General features: G+C 39.5%; 1 non-coding gene across 1 annotated transcript; it reads left to right on the top strand.

Annotated features, from left to right (window-relative positions):
* Window positions 1–2575: 2575 nt before the first annotated feature.
* Window positions 2576–2647, top strand: trnae-cuc. Its single transcript has one exon. It is a non-coding gene; the product is annotated as a tRNA-Glu (tRNA).
* The last annotated feature ends 13319 nt before the right edge of the window (window positions 2648–15966 follow it).

Genomic DNA, 15966 nt, shown 5'->3' with positions numbered 1-15966 from the left:
ATACCATTGTTGCCACGGTAGCCCACATACAGATCAAAGGAAGGTGAGGGTCAGTCTGTGTGGAGGCTTTGCTAGTGGGAACACAAAATGTGAAAATGTAAATGTGAAAACAACAATTCCTGCAAAAATCATATGAAATAAGTATGTGGACATAAGCTGCTGTGACACCAAGTTTCATAGTGTCATCATATGTTATATTATTTAATAATTGTCAAAATAAACACAACTAACCTTTATGGTGGTGAACAGATTATTCCCTTTCCCTTTAGGGGTCGCCACAGTTTTCAGATTTCACTGTTCGTTTTACCATTTCTTTTACAGGCCAGTTTAAATTCGACTCCATGTGACTTGATGGGTACTACCGAGTCTGTCACCAGAGGAGCAGGAGAGATGGACGTGACAGTGCATCAGCTATCGCAGTTCAATCTGTATTGGCGGTGCGTGAACTACATACAAAACGGTCAGTTCTGACTGACAGAAGATCAGTTGTCTCCTTCAGTTTGGCCTTGAGTTTGATATGTATGTAGATAAGAAGACATGCACCGTCAGCTAAACTCAACCCACTGGATTTAATTAATGGTTCAGGACAATGCGTTTTAAATGAAAATTGATTGCTCTATAACTTCCACCCCTGCTATGGGCCACCCACCTTAGGCTTCTGTAATTCATAGACGTGCAGCTCTGTTACCCATTTCCTTAAGAGATAATAACAAAATAGCAGCAAGCGATGAAGTTGATGTTCCTAAAAAAAATACTGTAGTCTCCTCAGTAACATGTACCTGGTTCAGTTTTGCAAACATTGCATTGAAAGAAAGTACACATAGTTAGAAGTAAGAAGACAATGATAAGCATCAGCGAAAATGACATCATCATTTTCCCTAAACAAGACCACAAACTGCTGAGCATCCTGGACAATGCCAGCCACCCTCTGCACACTGTCATCAGCAGCCAGCGGAGCCACAGAAGCCTCAGCAACAGGCTGCTCCTCCCAAAGTACAGGACCAACAGGCTGGGGGACTCGTTTGTCCCCCGGGCCATCAAACTGTACAACTCCTCACTGGGGGGGAGGAGGGCAAACAAAACAAACAGTACAACTAAACTATGTCCATAATCACAACTCACTGAAATGTGCAATAACCACAACAATAACAACATAATAACATGTGCAATAAAACCTTATAGACAGTGCAATAAAACCCTGGGCAATACGGGGTAACTGTAGGTGTGTGTGTACCTGTGTGTGTATGTATATATATATATATATATATATATATATATATATATATATATATATATATATGTACATACATATATATATAGATATAGTCATTTTCATTTTTATCTTATTTTATTCAAATCTATATTTTATTCTATATTTTATGGTGTTTGGTACCTGGGGTGTTTCTCTTTCCAGTCTCCTGCAAAGTGTGACTCTAATTTTAACAGTGCTGTGTGTGGATGTTGGAGCTGTTAATTTCCCCGAGGGAACCTCCCAAAGGGATTAATAAAGTTGTCTGTCTGTCTGTCTGTCTGTCTGTCTGTCTAAGTAGTGTATTGGTTGCAAATGCAGTTCAGTCTGGGACCTGTTTTCAAAATATACCATTTCAGGGGTATCAAAACGTTGAAGGGTAAAATGCTGATAAAACGTAAGCAGATTTACGTAGACTTGTTTTCATTTGTGGACAGCCCCTAAATGTGATTCCAACTAAAGGCAGCAGGCAGGTTTGTGTTTGGTTGCACTTTCACCCCAAGGGGGAATTTGTGTTTAAGGTTGTATAGTTATAATAAATACAAACTTCTTTGGCATTTTTAAAATGTGTTTTTTTTTTTTTTTTTTTTAATAAGGATGTAAAATTGTGAATAGAATTCGGTGTAAAAAAAAACAAAAACCTTATTCCACTGAGGCAGACTGAGGCTCAGGTGGAGCTTTTCCTCTTCAGGCCATTAGAATTCTTAACGAGGGCTAGGTTTAGAGCCTTCATGTTGGCTTTATCAGTAAAGACAGGGGACGCACCTGCATTTTTCTGGAATAATGAGCAGACCTTCAGTAATTCACTTACCTCTTCAAATACCTGTCACAACTGCTGAACAAGAGTATATACTGTCACTTCCTTTTTTAAACACACCTCATTTGTGACACACTATTCTGTATTCTGCCTATGATTTACGATGCTGGACCAGTATTTCAGCATTTACTGCGTCACATATGGTCCTTTCTCACCTTTACCAAGGAAGGTATGTTTTCATCGGCGTAGGAGGTTTATCTGTAGTTCGTCACAAACACTATTCAAGAAATCATGAGGAAAATCTATGATCAAAATGTCACAGGGGTATTGAAGGCCAACTCTGGAAAGAAAATTGGCTTCTTTGGGTTAGATCAGTCCCAGTAACAAAATACTAACAAAAGATGCTCTCATATCTTTTGGGACTGCCCAAAAACACAAACATTTTGGAAAAACAAATCAAAGACAAACTGAAAATAAATTGTGAAAACAGATCTCCATATGGACTCTAAACTATATTTAATTAGATGTTTCCCAAAGCCCTTTGGATCAGTGTTATATATTGCATGCATTCCCTGGTGGTCTAGTGGTTAGGATTCGGCGCTCTCACCGCCGCGGCCCGGGTTCGATTCCCGGTCAGGGAACTACGTTTCGGCAGCCCGTGGCCAAGTGGAAAGGGAACTTGACTTGTAAGCAGGGGGGCGCCGGTTCAAAAAAAGCCAAAGAAAAAAAGGGCTGGGGTACCCCTGAGCAAGGTACCCAACCCCCCAATGCTCCCCGGGCGCCACTCAGTGTGGCAGCCCACTGCTCCTAATTCTAGGATGGGTCAAAATGCAGAGGAATACTTTCCCTAAGGGGATTAATAAAAAATAACTAACTTTATTGTTGATGGTAACTATACCCTCTTATGACTGCCCAGTAAAACACATTTACACAATGCAATATTTGACTACCAAACAATGGCTAAATAGGCATTTCTTTTAGATAGGATAGATTCCAATAATCTTGGTCAGGATTTTTGCACCTTAACCAGACTCACTTTGGGGAATTGTGATATTGTTTATCTTTTCCCAACTTGTTTTGGTAGTTGCATGTGTGCTCTATCTCTGGTATTCAAATCTCCAGTACTCAATTTGAAAATGTTTTCTTTTGTTAAATGAGATTAAATGCCTGTTACATTACAAATAATGGTGATAAAGTTAATGTCTGTTATCATGGGCAAAACTGTAAAACGTCCTATGGAGGACAGAGTAATCATTGAATGGATTAATTGTCCCATTTTACAAGTTCAGATGTGTATAAGTATCTCAGCGACATCTTAACAGATCATGATGAATTGGCAAAGTCAGTGGAGAAAGAAATAACACTTCACTGAGGTGCACTTGCCAGATTCCATCTTAAAGTTTTCCACTAACTACAATTACAAATGAAAACTGAGGTGTCGAAAACCTACTGCAGCACTTTTTTAATCCATAAAGAAAAAAAGAAGTTTAAAAAGTAGTTTCTATGTCAATACTGGGACTATATTGGACAAGCTACAAACATTGTATGATTAGATTAGGCTGCACACCAATAATTAGACCAGCCATACTTTGAAAACCACACACTCAGCAAGCCAAACTGTTGCAGCAAACACTGTGCTGTCTCACCACCAGAGATAAAACTAATGACTCCTGTGGGCATATTTAGCTTTTGTAGCACTGGAGAGAGAAACAAAGGCAGGAAATAAAAGCAGTAACACTTAACTTGAAGTTACTAAAAGCATAGAATGCCAGTTTCAGGCACATTTGCATCTCATTTTAACTGTACATGAAGCCATTATTGCAGAGGGTAAATTAGACCATAAAGCTGCCACTGTTTCATCTCTGTGCCGTTATCAGTGAGATCCAGGCTCAGATATAGGCCAGTCACACAGAGCCAAACAGCAGGTGAACATGGTAAAGAATAAACAATACAGTAAAGTAGAGTAATTTAAGTTTAAATAACATAATGCAAGAATCAGCCATGAGACATCACAGAAGGTACGAGAAGAGATTAAAAAAAGAAAGCATACAGCAGTTTAACGACATATGGAGACTCTGGACACCAACCTGAATAAAAATAATAATAATAATAATAAAAAAACACGTTCACAGCTGTATGAGCAAACTGGCCAATTAAAATTTGGGAGTGGTGTAAAAATGTTCAAACAAATTCATTTTCATTTTTTTACGATAGCTCGTTTTGTTCGGCAGCAATTTTTGTACGGAAACCCCTTTAAGCAAGAACACAAATTACCTGTGGGCCAATGAGCATCTAGTCTGGCCAAAAGAGGGCCAGACTAGGGAAAAAAAGTTTAGTGCAGTGTAATGAAAACATGGCCTGTGACCTCCTTTGGCCCGGTCCCAATGTCCACCCTCACGGACTTAGAGACTCTTGCCAGTAGTTTGAGCACATCATGGCCACTTTCTGTCAGTCAGCATTTCTGCAGATGTTGTCAAACTGAATTACCCACAGTTTCACAGAGTGTAATTTCTATGTTGTGAGTCAAAGCTTCATTTAATCTTACCAATTTTTTTAGCATCGAAGCGTGGCATGAATGCTGTGAGTGCGTGCACAGGTTTCGTGTGAAAGAGCACGGTCAGGTAATCGCTTTAATTATTTCATTTATGATAATACCTGCTTATTACAGTGTAATGAAGTTAAAGTTTGCCTGTTTTTCTTTCATCGAAATCTGCCACAAACATTTACAACACACAGCACAACAAAATTCACACGTGCACACACACACACAATGACTAATGCTGTTTAAGGGACAATTTGGGGCCAAAAAAGGCAAAAATGGCCTTGGTGGAATTATACATTAACATATTATCTTCATACCCCAAAACCCAATCCACATAAAAGCTTTGGTGACGTCACTTTTCTGTGGAGTTGTCGACTCAAAATGTGTCTTCAGTGGACAGAGGCCCCCGGTGTGTCATTTATCATGATATTCGTAATTAATTTTACATACTTAGTGATTTTTATCGCTACTAAAATCTGGCTGAATGGTTAAACATATGGATTTTAGGATTTGGTCACGTCACTTATACTACATTCAAATTATCACAGTGATGGGATCAGTTTTTTTTAATGCTCTGGGGACATAAATATCACATCATTAATTTCGATTTTCACTTCAGTTTTGTTTCACTTCAATACGTGGTCCCACACAGCAAAGGAGTAATACATGCCATTGCAGTGGACAGTCATGTTCATGTGAAAGTCTGACTACCTTCATTGGTGCACTGGCTGTTTGTAGAGAATTAAATAATCTAATTTCAGTCTCAATTATGGAAACCTGACTGACATTGGGAGCAAGTTTGGAGGCAAAGATAGCCAGGCTAATGCTAGACTACATCTCAATCTCATATGAGTCTGGAAAAGGTGGTCACCATTCAATTAGATTGAAATGCCTCTGTATGCAATTGGAGAGACCTTCAACCATCAGACCAATGATGACATGCGTGTTGTAGTTTTCTAGGTGCAATGGCTACCAAGTAATGACCTCTATCCAGAGGTGATGCTAGACTCTGGGGGACTCCAGGCAAAGATGCTAATTGTGGCCCTTCACCGTTCCTTCCCACCCTGTACACCCTTTTAACCATTTACAGGGCGTTCATCGAAATATTTGGAAAATTAAAAATCCCAGCCCCGGCGTGTTATTGGAGGATATAACAAGACTTTGTTTCTTCTTTTGTTCCATTTTTTAAAATGTATTATTTTCATGTGCAATACCTGGAGACAGAGGACATAGGCTCCACCCCCATGCCACTGGTGACGTAGTCACACGTAGCACGGAGGACAGCATTTTTCTCCATCTCCTTGATGGACTTGAGTGGAGCCTCCAGCCTGGTGAAAGAGTTGTCAGCAAAAATGGCTGTAGTGGAGGGAGAGGAGGACAGTAATAGCACTAACAATAATTTGTTACATAACTTAATGGCATTTAGTTACTGCGATTGGTTCTGTAGTGGCCATCGTCAACTCAATCCATCGCAGAAGGAGTAGCAACCACATCATGTCTATGAAGATGGCGTCACTGTCGTTGGGAAGAGAACATGTTTGATCTTCGCCAAACTCTGTTAGAAATGATGAAACCCTTTCATAAGGTTGCAGTCCCTTTTTCAGTCAGACGGGAGACAACCAAACTAAGGTGACATTGCCAGATTGAATCTGCAGCCAACCGCAAACTAACTTTTATCTCTTAGTCTCAGAGGATCCTGTGACGAAACTGGCTTTAACGCTCTTTCTTGTTCCAGTCGTTTCTTCTACCCGGTCTTAGCTCACGCACCCATATGCTTTCTTTAATTGCTTTTCCCTCCACCAGTTCACTCACTACTTGTTCTTGTGTCCGTCCTTTATCTCTCTATTGCTCCCTCCTGACCACAGGCCATCTTTTTTTTTTATCATTAGAGACTTGTTTGTCATGCCTCACACTTTTATGTCACTTTCTCCCGCTCTCTCTTCCTTTTATTACTGATTTTACTCTTCTTGTCTTGTTCCTCTTCACTATTCCAAATAATTTCATCCTGATATTTGGTATTAGGTCAGCAACTTGTTACCATCTGTCAATGCCATGTCCATAACTGACAATTACAGTTATACCAATGGTCATTGGCCTAATGGTGGATCCAATGGCTTTTGCTGTTTCTGAATTATTAAAAGGCAAATGGAATCATTCTAATTGTGACTAAAATACAAAAATTGTTATCTCTTTAAGAGATTAAAGAGGTGTTTGATTAATGAATCAACATTTTTTAAATAGGTATTTCATAAATCCTAACTAAAAAGGTGAAAAAAAAAAAGCCAATTCATTTGATGGCCAAACAAAACCTCCTGCAGTCCCAATCTGTGCTGTCACTCCCTCACACTCAGATTTGTGCGCCCCTCCACAGCCACCGTCAATTTCTCTGCGTGAATGGTAACATGAAGTTATTTAACGACACAAGACTGGAAGGTGCGCGCATCTGCTTTGATCGTGTGTTGGGAACAGCAGCGCATTGGTGTGCATGTGGGTATCAGTGAGTATGCATGTGTTTGACAGCATGAAGGTGTGAGATGCTTGCTGTCACTTCAGCAAAGGTTATTAAAAAGCCGGCTTCACACCTTTTCTGTGCACATCAGAGAGTGAATATAGAGAAGACGATGCAGCCACATAAATGGAGGGAGAGGAGTGGGAGGGAAGTGCCTTTAAACAGCCCTTTTACAGTCTGCTGATCATTTTATGGGCTGCCTTTTAAACATGGGTCATTATAATTTGAATTGTTTAAATGTAAAACAATATATTTCTGTTTTCCTTTTGGGTCGTTTTGACTACTTTAAAATCTTTATTTCTGTCCTGTTTACATAACCACTTTTCAAGCATCTAACTTTAATAGACTTTTAATATTGTATGTGTTCGTCCACAAATAAATACACAGATAAAAATAAAGACAACCAGCCCATGTGACCTCATAAGCCCCCAACAAAACTCTCTTACAACTCTCTTTCGGCTCATCACAGTCAAATGTCTTAGCTTTGTCTCAAGCTCATCACTGGATGCTGTCTGGGTCAATTACTCAACAAGAATCCCCTTTTAATACTCATTGACTAACCATTTCATTGTTTAAATGAATCATTTCTCAGATGTGAAATTGTGTAACTATTAACTATTACATACCTGTCTTGAACTCTCTGTCATTTCTTTCTGGACCTAACAGCAAAAAGCTTTAAAGGAGAAAACCTTATTTATTTTCTATACGAAAATATGACAACAGAAGCAATTTAAATTTACCTTGGTTTTTAAAAATCAAACTAAATAAAATGAAATCTCCTTAGAAAGATCAAGTTTATCATATTATGATTTAGTTTGATTCAAAAAAATGTGTGTGAAGGACATACTGTACGTCCTGAAAATATGTTCGTGATTTGTGTTATCTATACCACCTTAATTGTTTGGCTAAGTAGCTTTAATGTAATGTTCCATTAACATCACATTGTTCCTCCAACTGTTTTTATTAGAGTCAGCTGCTGGCAAAATTACACCAATTTGTCTTCGAGTATAATAGCAATGGAATTATAACTTCATTAAAGTCCCCGAACAAAAGCCGACGCGGCTATATGTTTAAGTTTTTTAGAATATGAAATGTATAGATAATTACACATTAGGAGAAAAAATGTCATCAGCAAACACTTACTTTGGTCATTTATTCATGTTTTTCAGTGTGCTTGGAAAATGAGCTCAGTTTTAACAATAGAACTATGCCCATTAAATCCACCTTATAATTTGAAGTGAGGTGTAATTTGCAGAGTTAGCGTTTGACACTGAGCTGAACTCCAGTGACCCTTGACTGCAGCGGGTTTGATTTTTTTTCTTCTTGGCCTATAATAAATTAAAGGAAGATTTTTGTTCATTTCATTTCCTTGTTTAGCTTGAAAGCTAACAACAACTGCAGTGGTAGATGAGAACTGAGTACAACATCTATTTTTGAAAGTACATTCATCATTATGGTGAGAAAATCCCAACTAACAAAGGGTGTCCAGACTGGAACACCCTCAATCAGCTCTAAAGTGAATAGTGTTACCAGTCAGAGAACATTGCAATATCAAAATATGCAATATTTTTTATGTTGCAAAGACTCCTTAAGAGGGCGATAAATGTAGGTTTTTCCTGGTGCTAGCTTTGGATTGGCATTGAACGTACCATAAACATTTCGGGGCAACTGTAGCTCAGTATTAGAATGAGTTGTCTTTCATCTTGTAGGTTGCAGGTTCAATTCCCAGCTCTGCTAGTCTGTGTTCTTGGGCAAAACACTTAACCCCACGTTGTGCAGCGATGTGTAAAAAAGATAAGTATGGGTATGAAATATGTATGATAGAAAACTCAAGACTAGAAAAATACTATTTAAATACAAACACTTTACAATTTTAGTTAATTAGTTAATTTAATTAATTTAGTTAACACTATATTTAAAAAACCCTCTCCATACACCCTCATAAACCACTTAGTGGGCAGTGAAATGAGAAGCGAATTGTTCAGAGACATTGCAGTTGACTTTTAATTATTATGCATACATTGATTTAGTATGTATTAAGATCTTGTTTTTCTTACATTATATGGTGATGTGCCGTAAGTGCTGTAAAGCAACGCAATGTAGGATTTCCACCTTGAAATAATGTATTTTCTTATATAGCCAAACATAAATCAATGTAATCATATTTGTATAAAATGCTATAACACGGGCTACTGTGTCTGGTCTGAAGATGTTGTTGTTACATTAGAATTATTGTCTACAACTTTGCATGTTACTTGATACCGTTAACCAACTGTGGAGACAAATCCTTCAGTGTTACTTTAACAGGCCAATAAAACATCACTTGGCTGACCCCCTTACTTCTGTTGGTGTAAGAGAATGACATATTTTATTTTATTTTCATCATGTTCTTGATTTCAGACGTTTGCTATTGAACTGACTCAGGACTTCATAGTCTTCCTTGTAAGTGAAACTTTTTGAACGTCTTCAAACGTGTTTTGTTTTTTTTGCTTGAAACAGCAAAATGGCATCATTTGAAGGGAAGTTACTCCTGACATCTGCAGGGTTCTGCCATAGAGAGCATGTTGTGCATGCTGTGATGTCCCCGCAAAAATCACAGTGGGGGGTTTGTCTCCCAGCCCATCGTCAGCTGAGATCTGTCTCGAGCTGACATTATAAAGACATCTCCCTGTGTTAGATAGAATTACATCAAACTGCTGGAATCAAGTGGCCATGGAAATTTAGATTCTCTTTTATATATTTTTTACGCTGGTGTCAGCTCATCTGTAACTCATTTGAAACCCTAGGTTACATCAGCCACTTTTGCATATTACAGCATCACTTTGAGCTTTCATGCATTATAGAGAGAAATAACTGACGGAACTAAGGCCTGGCCCTTGACTTTTTCTCCTCTGACGGAATGAGAAGCAACATGTTCTTCCCTATTCAGAATATTATTAGAAGCATTGTGGGGGTAGGAACAAAGACCAACAAGGCGTTTAAACCTAAGTCATTCATTTTGACGTTAAAGTGATTGCGCAGTGTGGATGCATGAGTTACAAAACGTTAGTGGTGATGACGACGTACGAGGACAAACAGATTCTGCCCACCTCACAAAACTAAATCTATGATGTGCTTAACTCTATGTTGTCTTCATATATCTGCAGTTTTTTTTTGTTTTTTTTCTGATGGTAAGACAGCCTTTTGTTGCTGGAAATTAAAGTTTGGAACCACTGGAGTCTCCTGCCTCATTTGTTGTTTCAAGTGAGACAAACTTCAGTTTCCAGACGGACTCACTATCCCAAAAAATTTGTTTTTTTCCTTTTTCTCCCGACTGGCAGTTACTATGTGTCAGTGTCTCATCATACAACCACACTTAAAATGATGCACAGATACCTTGTTAAGTTCCAAGCCAGGGTTCTCTCAATCCTGGTCCAGGGGACCCACTACCCTGCATGTTTTACAGTATATGTTCACTGCTCCAACACCCCTGATTCAAATGAATTATTATTACATTATCAGTCCTTGGTGGTGCTTGGACCAAGCAATTCAGGTGTAATGTAAAACATGCAGGGGAGTGGTTCACAGGACCAGGATTGACACATTATCAAACCTTTTCGATTTTTAATATCTTGGCTTTTTTTTTTTTTACATGCATTAATTGCATTTCTAATTGTTCTCCAGAGACAAGGGAACATCGATCAAAAAGTTGAAGATGTTGGAATACTGTGGAATGATGTCCGCTCTGACTGTTTCCATACTTGCGGAAAGCACCAGGGGGCAGTATAAGGGTTAAGTTTGCAGTGGACACTTTGCTAAGGATTGTTTGAACGATGATGCAGCAAGTAGAGCTACGCAGATCTATCCCGTGCCAAAGTATCTCTGAGCAACACACAAACCCCCTCTCTGTGTATGAGTTATGTGATATAAAAAAACAGTTGCATATTAAAGTGCTATATGAATGCATGAATGCGACTTATAGTATAAAGTGCTTTTCAGTGGTGGTTAAGACTTTAACCTGCTATATAAATGCTTTCTTTGATTTGTTCATAAGTGATTTTGTCGAGACAACAAGCCGACTGCTGTTTATGGCATTTTCAAGGACTTTTGATATGCGTTCCGCTCTCCAGCTGAGTTGCGACATCTCTCCCTGCATTCTTGTAAACAAACTTTGGAGAAAAACTGAAAACAAACCTCCCGTGTGCAACTTCTGTTGCCAAAACACCGCTAGCATCACACACAATGAGCAGAGCAGTGAATCGGAGGTATTATTCAGATAGTGTCTCTGAAGTTACTTCAGCTCAGAAACAAGCAGATGGAAGTAAATAAAAAAAAAAGCCCCTGTTGTGAGTGACAGATACGGTGCTGTGATCACTTTACTCGCGTAGTTGTTGTATTTCCGCCTTCCTTCCATCAGTCATGGCGTAAACACTGCTATCCTGAGAAACACAGAGAGTCGTGTGGAGCTGATAGACTCCAGCACTGTTTTTAACTCATCTGACAATGGCTTGAATATGATGGACATTCGCTCGTATTCAAAAGTTACGTACCACAGCTTATCAAGTGATGAGCATGTCAAATATGGCCTTTTTTATTGCCCCTGCAGACTGACGGCTGCTCGGATTGAAAGCTGCCATGTGTCCGTTCCGACTGAGGTGATGTGAATTTCCACTTCTATTACATGCCTGTCAGAAAACTGTCAGTACAAGGAAGAAGGACATGCTAATGCCTCATCACTGATATCAATTGATCTCAGTCAGGTGCTTCCAAATCAGGTATTCAAAATCATGACAGAGACACAAATCCTAAAACATAACTGGACTAACCCGACTTATTTTATTACAGGGGCAACTTTACTCATCGAACCCACAAAGGAAAATCTTTCAGCCCACTGCAGACAATAATGGAACTTTAAGCTGCTTAATTGGATCAGGCAACAAAATAATAGTTTGCCATTGTTGAGGCTGAGGAATATCTGAGAGGCTGAGTCGCAGAAAATAATACGCAGGTGGTGGTGCAGGGAGAAGAAAACTGAGGCGGGAGAGAGCAGTGTTGGGGGTATCAGGTTTTTAAAAAAATGAGTGGAAGGAGTGAGAGGCGAGAAAAGATAAGGAAGATCTGCATATGAAGACTGAAATGGTTAAAACGACCGACGTCAACCAAGAATAAGAGAGAGCGGAAACTGAGAGATTAATCCTGAGTATAGATAGAATAGAATCAGTGTGATTGCCTGTTATGCTTATGAGTGCCCTCAAGTGAATTTGAGCCAACCCCTGTACGGGAAAATCTCACTGCCTCTCTTTGATCTTTCCTCTAATCAGATTGGAGCTCAGTGTTTTGGGGAAATTCACAACACTGCATTGCCTCTTTACTCTTGGTAAACCGTGTATGTGTGCGTTTGTGTGTGAATATGCATATTTGTTTGTGTACGCATGTGTATATGAGTGGCAGAGCAATAAAGTGTAACCCAGCCAGCATGTCCATGTGGGCCCTATAAGGGTTATATTCGGGTTGAGAATATGGGTCAAAAGCGGGCTTACCCACATAAACTTCCCATGTAGGGTCACTGTTACTGAAACCATATGGAACCTGCATTATTTTCCCACTTCAAGCTCATGCCCACTTAGTATCCGCGTAGTACCCACGTAGTCTGGAAAGTATACTTGAGTCCACATGGACATTCTGGCTGGCAATGGGCCTGAAACTATACCAGGTCTCAAAATGTACATACTATTGGATGCTGCCGAGCCACTAGGGCTGTGCGATACTGCAAAATTAGGAATCGATCCAATACCAAGTAAATACAGAGCCAGTATTGCCAATACCGATACTTTTTACTAGTACCATCTACTTTTGTGTAGGGGAGAGCAATGTATCATCAGTATGCAAATTTGACTGAAAACTAGAATTTTCATGATTATTTAATTATTTTGTAAGTTTTCCTTTAATCAATCATGTTTATGATGATAATAAAACACAGGACAAAGTTTTCAGGCAAATAAAAATACTATTATTAAGTAACTCAGAAATATTTGTATTTTGTTTACATTTTTCTGTACATTTTTACTAGCTGACCTGCCTTGGAGAAAATCCTTTCTCAGGTATGTTGCAATTACAGTCAGAAAAATAAAAATACTTTTATTAAGTAACTCAGAAATGTTTATAGAAAACTTAAAACTTAAATTTCCCTTTTCCGGAAACATCGCAAACATCGCAGGTTGCAGTGGTTTGATTTACAGCTGTAAAAAAACCCTCCAAACAGCGCTCCTCTTCCGCTCTGCCATCACGCAGCCACAACGCAGTGAGTGAGTGCAGTGGAGGGGGGAGGGGCTTGGCAGCGGAGTAAAGGGGAGGGGCTAATTGCGCATGAGTGAAGTGAGAGAAGAGCAGTGTTGTACGGCCAGTCGGTCACTCTGTAAAGGCCTGGAGTTGTACTTAAGAATCGATCTCATCACACAAGTATCGATCAATACCCAATACCAACGTTAGTATCGATATTTTATTTATATCGATCCGTCCAGCCCTACTAGCCACAGTCTTCCCTAGCAATTTGCAGCCTCTTATCTCCTTCAGACTGCATCTTCTGCATATTATATAATCTACCTTAAAGGTCACATTATGCTACTCCCTCTTCCTGAAATATGTCTTTATATACCGCAGCCATTTCCATCCTTTCTGCAAAATTCACAATCACCTGTCCTTCCGCATTTCTCTCCTTAACCCCATACCAACGCAACACCTCCTCATCATCTCTTCACCAACATGCCCATTGAAGTCTGCTCCAATCATCACGCTCTCTCCTGGGAACACGCTCTACCACTTCATCCAACTTACTCCAGAATTCCTCTCTCTCTCTTCTACCCGACAACCAACTTGAACACCGACAACATTCAACATCACACCTTCAATTTCTAGCTTCAGGATTCTGTGTGAGACTCTCATAACGTCCAGGACAATCTTCACACATTATTCCTTTAAGATTACCCTTACCCCATTTCCCTTTCTATCCAAACCATGGTAGAGTGGTAGAATCCACCTCCGATGCCCCTGGCCTTGCTTCCATTCCACATGGTCTCTTGCTCACACAATATACTGTACCTACCTTTATTCTCTCTGTCATATCAGCCAGCTCTCCCTGCACTTATAGTCCCTACTCTCACTTCCACACTCCTACCCTTCCTTCTGTCTCGCTGCCTCCTCCTTTTTTTTCTTGTCAGTTAAGTAAGTCAGAATAAAGACTCTCCTATGTGAGGCTACTGTTCTCCCTGTGTCTTTTTGTGAGTTCCCTCCCAACAGACTTGCAGCTCAGTGTTAACTGACAATTCTAAATTGGTGTTAATTGTGAAGACTTAGGCCTGTGATTAACTGGTGGCATTAACCCTGCACCTGACACCCAGCCTGAGAAGAAAGAGGCTGCACTTCCAATTTGGCAAAATGCAAGCGGGTGTTTTTCTGCTGCAGTAAATCTACATCAAGGTTTTGTGTGTTCAGATTTAGTCTTATTTATAACTTAGTAGTAATGAGTGGTTGTTAGAGTTACTTTTGCCTCTCATTTAACACCAGTCTGATCATTCTTCTCTGACATCTCTGGCATCAACAAGTTGTTTTTGTCAAGAGAACGCTCACTGATTACATATTTTTTTCCCTTTTCAGACCATTCACTGGTCACCTTAGAAATGTCTCTGTGTGGAAATCTCAGTCAGTCAGCAGTTTCTGAAATACTGAGACCAGCTCGTATGGTACCAACAAACACGCCACAATCAAAGTCACAGAAATCACCTTTCCTCCCCAATCTGTTGCTAAGTTTGAACTTAGTCATAGTCTCAAGGTCCAGAGAGTGAAGCCATTGTGGAAGTGCCTTGAACATGTATGATCTTGACTGTCCATCAGGGGGCGATTCCACTGATTTGTATGTAAAGCTAAAAGGAAGTCCACATCTCACTTGACTAATATCAATAAACATCCTTTGGAGATTTCAGGTCAAGCATGATGTCCATTTTGAAAATGTGGTCCCCATTTTGTGTGTGGTTGTGACCTGTTGGTTCTCAGACTCTACGTATGGTCCATCCCTTGCTTCTCCCCCAGCTCCACCCTCTCATCCAAATATGGCTTCCCCTGGTTTAAAAATCCAAGGCTTCAAAATGGCAGAGTCACAGTAGGTACACCCATGATTGGGTAAGAGCACTTCACACAACCAGTGAACACAATGGCACAGAGGAGAGTTTCAGATCAAGACCGAGATCAAGTTCAGTCGCCCCTCAAGTCATTTGAGTTTGAGACCCCTGGCTTAGTTTCTTTAGGGCATCCATTGTATCCATCATTATTCATCACATGTGTGTGTTAAATCCTTGGTGATATTTCACTTATCTCAACTAAATGACATAAAGATAATCTACAATCAAAGGGATAACACACATGTAATACACACACAGGGATGTACTGTATAATAGTAACACCAAGGTAAATAAATAACATAAATATAATTCAGACCTATAGATTAATATGCCATTGAAGACCCAGCACGTTCTAAAAGTTGTTATAAATTCTGCAATCTGCCCCATTATCTGCTTTAGTTGGCAAGAAATGAATGCAATACTTTGACCATTTACCAACATAATGAAATTTATACGAAGCCCATCTTAAAAAAAAATTAAAAAGTGAGATTAAATCAATGCAACCAGAACTGCACTGAGCCACTTGTAATGGGAATTTCTCTAAAAAAATGGAGGAGGGCGCATGGGACACTAAGTTGACCTGAAATGTGTGCGATAACAAATAAGAAAGCTGTACATTTCTCATTTTTAACGCTGGAAATTAAACTACATTCAATCTGATATCCCATAATAAGAAATGGGAAATCTAGTTTGACAAAACTTAGAAAAGCTCACTCGGCCGACTCCTTGGGCACTTCGGCTCCTGAAGGTGTAGGT

This window comes from Solea senegalensis, unplaced genomic scaffold (genome assembly GCF_019176455.1).
Source record: "Solea senegalensis isolate Sse05_10M unplaced genomic scaffold, IFAPA_SoseM_1 scf7180000017347, whole genome shotgun sequence".
NCBI classification, from domain to species: domain Eukaryota; kingdom Metazoa; phylum Chordata; class Actinopteri; order Pleuronectiformes; family Soleidae; genus Solea; species Solea senegalensis.
The sequence above is the reverse complement of the archived record's forward strand: the minus strand, read 5'-3'. Positions and strand labels throughout refer to the sequence as shown.